The following is a 6,197-nucleotide window of genomic DNA, read 5'->3' as shown; positions in this document are numbered from 1 at the left end:
CTGCAAAGCTTTATTCCAGAGGGGCTCAGTCCTTCTTGGCAGCTGCCTTCCTCATGGCGGCCAGTACGTTGCTCAGCTCCTCACGCTTCCTCTTGGCCTGGATGTGCATCTCCACCCTTTTCTTGATGAAGTTGAGGGCACGTTTGTCCTTGAGAGGTCTTGAGCAGCTCCATGGTGCCCTGTGCACGAACTCGATGTGTTTGGTGAGGCATCCACAATGGCAGCTGTGCCCTAGTTTGCTCACATTCTTAGTCACCTTGCGGCTCTTGTTGAGGCCCACGGCCATGGGACAACATAGGGCCATGGCTACTGTTCTTCAGTGGTTGCTGTGGCAGAAGGCCTGAGGAAGGTTTTTACTCAAGGTTGCAGCCCATGGTGCAGAGGTTTCATTGCTATCATAGCAGGGGGAATACAGGCAGAAAAGAGTGTTTACTTAATGACACCCTGTCTGGCCTGCACAACTTCTGCCAGCACCGTGGAACCACAGGCCACTAAGCATGGTGACAGAAGACAAACTCTTCAGTGATTGAAATATGCAAATGCATCCACAGCAGTAGGATGTACTGTCTGTATCACTTATCAAATAGCATTGTCTGCTGGCACTGGCTGCTAGGAATGGCCTGCAGAAGGCACAGTCAGAGTGGGAGCTCAGGATAACGCTCTAAAGAATGAAGTGACACCCTGCATGAAGCATGTGTACGTTACCTCCCAGACTCTTACTTGCTGCCCTATAGCCAGTAGGAGGACTAGGAGCAGCAAGCAAGGAGGAGGAATGGGTAGCTCTGCTCACTGGCACGCCTCATGATCCACTGCTGATTTCCTGTTCCCTCTCCCTGCAAGTGTCTGTTCTGTGTATTTGTGGGGCTCCATCCATAAGGGAATTCATTTGCCAGGGGCACAACATGAGCACGCCAGTGCACCTATAGCTGACATTCTTCTATCACCGAGGACTCATGTCAGTGTTCCAGGAGTTGGGAAGAAGAAGGGTCTTTCTGCCTAGGGGAACTGCACTGCAGTAGCCCATGGAGGGTAAAGCTGATGGTCCTCAGTGGAGGAGTGGCGGAGCAGATGTGGAACCCAGCAGATTCACCTAGGTGACAGTTGCAATTACCCTGAACAACACATGCGAATGGACACGTGTTGCCATGGAGACCTGAGCATACCTGAGCCCCATCAGGAATGAAGGTACAGTAGGTTAAAGTGCCCGATAAACAAGTATGCTGGCTCCCATCTCCTCCTCCTTTCCCCTCCTCCTTTCTTTTTCAACTTATACCAGCCACACCGCTTGACCAGGCAAAACCCCACATACCATTATGTTGGACCTGGGACTCCAAAGCAGGACCAAGTAAAATACAAGAAAGCCCACCTGCAAGTTTTGGGAAGATGAGAATGAGGGTTGCTCAGACCCCTTTTCTATTCTGTAACATGCGCAGTGAGTGCTCACTTGTGGTGGCTTCCCAAGTGAATATAGCCCTATATATTAGGAATTTTTTTAACACTTTTTTTTTTCTCAGAACTAGGGATTGAACTCAGGCCCTTGCGCTTGCCAGGCAAGTGCTTATTCTACTGAGCCATCTCCCTGGCCCCTATATATTAGTTTTTAAAAGAAACAATGGTTATTACTTGGGAAAATTTTTGACAAACTACACTTCCTGATTTTAGGTCAAGAATCTTATTATCATACAACTTTTAGTTACTTGAGTGAAGAAGTGAGCCCTCCTATCTATTTTTTTAATTTAATTTAATTTTTTCCCATAATTTTATTGAGAAACAAATAGCAATGAGACAGTTTCAAACCAAATTGGTAGGACAGTTTCAATAATTAACACATTGCATACATTCTTCCTAGTGGTTAATTGCTGTACAAGATGCGGACATGATATCCTATTTACAAACACTATTAGAACAAATCTCTCTATTCATTAAGAGAATGTAACTATATGTCTATCCTAACCATTTTGAATACACAGATACAAAATGGACATTCATCTGTATCCCCTTTTTTTTGTTTAGTTCTGTTATTTGTTATTTGAATATTATAGATGTGTAAACTCAGGAAAATATTCTAAAAGAGTCCAGTAGTCCATAACAGTATTGGGGCTTCCGCTTCACTGGCAATGTCAGAAATTGTTGACCTAAGTCCCCTACAGCTCAACATAACACCATGGCTGTACTTCTTATAATTTGTTTTTATACTTTTCTGCTGGATGGTTAAGATCAAGATAAAGCAAGACTTATGCAACAAGAGTTGTAGCTTTTGGGTCTGATAAGGTCAGTGAAATCCCCTCAGGATTCATCCTGAGATCCTGTACCTCAGATTGTAGAACCTTTGTCAGTGTCAGCCATGTGGATGAGTCACGGCCATTGCTTGGCCAATGTGCTCTCTGTGAAAGCCTGAGAGAATGTTTTCTCTCCATGGGACTCTCCTTAGGCACACTGTACATCATTGATCACTTTCCTCTTTGGCCCCATAATCTCCTTGATCAGAAAATTTGGGACACTACTGAGTTACGTGACATTACAGTACAAGTTCTCATATGTCCTGAGTCTTAATTGACCTTGAAAGCCTAGGGCCAAAATGTTGTCTTTCTTTGCGGCCCTCCTTTTTCTCTAATTTTGGTCTGCAAACTTAGGTTGTTAACCCTCCAGAAGAGAAGCTTATTGTTATCTATTTTTTTTTTAGCAGATGAAACATTTAACTTTTCTTCAAATCAATACTCCACTCAAGAAAGATGAGCCCCAAATGCATCCTCTTACACTGACCAACATAACTAAGTACAAATGAAGTCAATGTACCCCATTAGCATGTTGTGCTAGATGTCAATAAAACAAGCCCACCCCCTCCCCAAGCCCTGACCCCTGGCAAAACAGATAAATGATTGTGCACTGTGTGATGATACCATTAGGAGAGAACTTTGGTTCATGCAGTTGGTTGCCAGAGAGGTTGCACCCAAAGCCTGCAGCCTCGACACCCAAAGTCAGTCAGTCAGCAGCAGTGGCTCACGGGGTCAACTGTGCTCCCTCCACAACACCAGGTGAACACTGTGGTCAGGCATGCTGGTGGCAGAGACCACGCCCATGTCATTGTGCCCATCCAGTCCATTCAGCCAGGAAGCTTCACCTGCCAGGAAACTCAAGCCTTTCTTTGATTTCCTGTACTCTGCCAGAGGCCAGCGGCTAATCAGGCTCTCTGTCCACAAGTCCATGATGTACAGGTAGCGGTTGTCAGACAGCAGGACAAAGACATCTTCTAAGCCAAGCAAGGTCAAGTTCCCTACCTCAGGAGTCTTGATGACCCTGAGAATATCACAGCTGGCAAAGTCCCACCGATAGAGACCAACTGCTGAACTACAGACAATGTATTTGCCATCAAAATGAAGTCTTGGCTGCAGGCAGATACTTCTATCCTCAGAGACAGACAAAGTCTTTAAACACTTGCAGTTGATTTCTCTCCCATTTGGTCAAATCTTGATCTCATATTTGTCTGCACTTACAAGGATATAGTCTCCGGGGCTGCGCAAGAGAGACCTGACTTTACACTCCTGCAAAGCCACCTTGGTGACCCATTCCGTGGGCCCAGTTAGTGCGTTCAGGCATGTTCCAGCAGATAAAGCCCACGCTTTCACAGTGAAGTCTGCAGAACCACTCACCAAGATATCCAGTTCATCACTGTAGTCCACACTAAACACTGTATAGAGAAGTCGGTCTTTGTAGTAAAGTGCTTACACTCTGGCACTGTGTCCAATTAATGTTGAGGTCTCATAGGCTTCCTGGTCCTCCAATTGCTTCATTCTCAAAATTGCCTTCAAATAAACCCTCCAGTGCAAAGCATCCTGCACAGAATCATCTGTCTGCCAGCCCAGGCTTTTACACGCAGTCTGCCACACCTCTGTACAGGCACTTATCACCTTATTCCACTGTTTAGAAGCGAGGCAGCATGTGAGTAAAGTCTGAGGATCGAGCCATTTTAACAAATAAAAACTGAGCTCCAGGGGAAGGAGTCTGAGGAAGTCCCGCTCCAGGAGAGTCTCTAGGTTATCGGAGAGGTGCCTGAGCTGGGCTGCCCCACTCAGACTAATCAGATGATCCAGAGTTTCATTTTTCTGTAAGTCCGTCAGAGAAAGAAATGTAACAGAAATGTTATCAAGCCATGTCTCAAAGTCCTTTCTCTCCATAAGGTTACGGAAAAATTTACCTGAGCGAGCACCGTGGGGCCTGGGACCTTGCGCCGGGTTCACACCGACAAGGGACACTGGGGCAGCCAGAGCCTCGCAGGAGCCAGGCCCGCTCTGCAGCCATGGCGCCTGGACCTATGGCCGCCTCTTAAGGTCTGCATCCTCCTGGGGCTCCTATTCCTAATTTTGATCATAGCATAGAGGTTGCAGGCTTTATTTTTGAGGTTGTCCATTTTTCAGACCCAACTCAATATTTTCCTTTCGATTTCTTCAAGTGAGCTGAGAATTTAGGCGAGGCTGTTGTACAAACTATTTCTTTCCCTATAGAAATACCTAATCAGACAGTCATCTGACCGAGTCTCTACAGATACACTGTCTGGCTCAGAATCATCCTTTTGTTTGTTTACTCTTAATATAGTACGAGTTCCGAAAGTACAGTCTTGAAGTGCAGAGGTCCTCTGGCTACTTGCAGCATGCCAGACTTGAGCATTTCTGTGATTTCTTACTCAGGCAAAAAGCAAGGTGACAGCATGGGCAGCACAGTTCAGTTGATTTCAAAAAGTCAACTAAAGAAATCCTTTTGACAACCTCTAGCCTTTGGAGAGCTCTCTCCAACAACTTGATATTCCTCTCTTCCTCAAAGAGCTGCTCATTTATGTCAACTTGTGTTTTCCTTTTTCTTTTCTAGTTCTTTCCAAGGCCTCTTCTTTCTCTATCCCTACATTCTTTTCTTTTCTTTTTTTTTAATTGGCAGAACCAGGGATTGAACTCAGGCCCTTGTGCTTGCCAGGGAAGCACTTATTCTACTGAGCCATCTCCCTTGCCCCTATCCCTACATTCTTTTGGCATTCCTGTGCCTTGGCCTCCACACACTGCCAGTGACCTGTAACCATTCCACCTGCAACTGCAGCTCTCACTGCCTATGATAAAGCTCCAGGAACAGGAAATATATCCTGCAAGGGCTCACTCGAAGGTGATGATTGACTAAATGCAACTGTACTGAGGAGGATGTGCTGAACTGTCTCAAACCTCTGGTAATAATTAAATACCACTTTAATGGTAATAAACCTCTGGTAATAATTAAATACCACTTTAACCCACTCCTGTATGGGTCTAAGCACTGCCTGCTCTGGGGCCCTTTTTGATTTATTACCCACAACCTGAACTATCAAATACTATACATAGCCAGGGGTTGTGGTGCACACCTGTAATCCCAGCACTCAGGAAGCTGAGACAGGAGGATCACTATGAGCTCAAGACCAGCCTGAGCCATAAAGTTAAGCTCAAGACCAACCTGAACTGCATAGTGAGACCCTGTCTCAAAAAGACATAAATAAATAGTATACATAAATATCAAACTAGCAGATTACATTCTGCCTAAAGTTACAGCAACTATAACACTATTTTGAAGATAACGTCAGAATCTTCTTTTGATCTACTCAAGCTTTTGGTATCTGACTTCAAAATTTTTTTAAAAGTAGTAACTTTGGGCAGGTGAGATGGCTCAGTGGTCTAAAGCACCTACTTAGAACAAGCTTAGCAAAGCACATGGACCACGGTTCAATCCCCCAGCACCACATGCCAGCCAGCCCCGCCCCCAGGCAGGCTGAGCTGGCCACACACAAAATAAATAAATAAATAAATAAATAAATAAATAAATAAAAGTAGTGACTTTAAACACAGAAACATGGGGGCTGGGGAGATGGCTCAGTGGAGTAAACGCTCCCCTGGCAAGCGCAAGGTCTGAGTTCAATCCCCTGTTCCACCAAATAAATAAATAAATAAATAAAAACACAGAAACAAATTTTAATTCCCTTGTGATTTTATTTCAAGATAACAATGTCAGAGTTCATAGAGGGATCATCAATCATTTCTTCCAATAAAAGCCAGTGTGGTATCCTTCAGTGTAGCCCCTCATTGATGTTTACTCAGATTCGCTTTCATATTCTCCATCGTGTTCTTCTTTCTTTCTTTCTTTCTTTCTTTCTTTCTTTCTTTCTTTCTTTCTTTCTTCTTTTTTTT

At 44.5% G+C, this 6,197-nt stretch overlaps 1 pseudogene; it reads right to left on the bottom strand.

The window, feature by feature from the left end:
- Nucleotides 1-3,008: 3,008 nt before the first annotated feature.
- LOC101576542 lies at nt 3,009-4,175 on the bottom strand (annotated as a pseudogene).
- Nucleotides 4,176-6,197: the final 2,022 nt, after the last annotated feature.

This window comes from Octodon degus, unplaced genomic scaffold (genome assembly GCF_000260255.1).
Source record: "Octodon degus isolate 3935 unplaced genomic scaffold, OctDeg1.0 scaffold00007, whole genome shotgun sequence".
In the NCBI taxonomy this organism is placed as follows: domain Eukaryota; kingdom Metazoa; phylum Chordata; class Mammalia; order Rodentia; family Octodontidae; genus Octodon; species Octodon degus.
The sequence above is the reverse complement of the archived record's forward strand: the minus strand, read 5'-3'. Positions and strand labels throughout refer to the sequence as shown.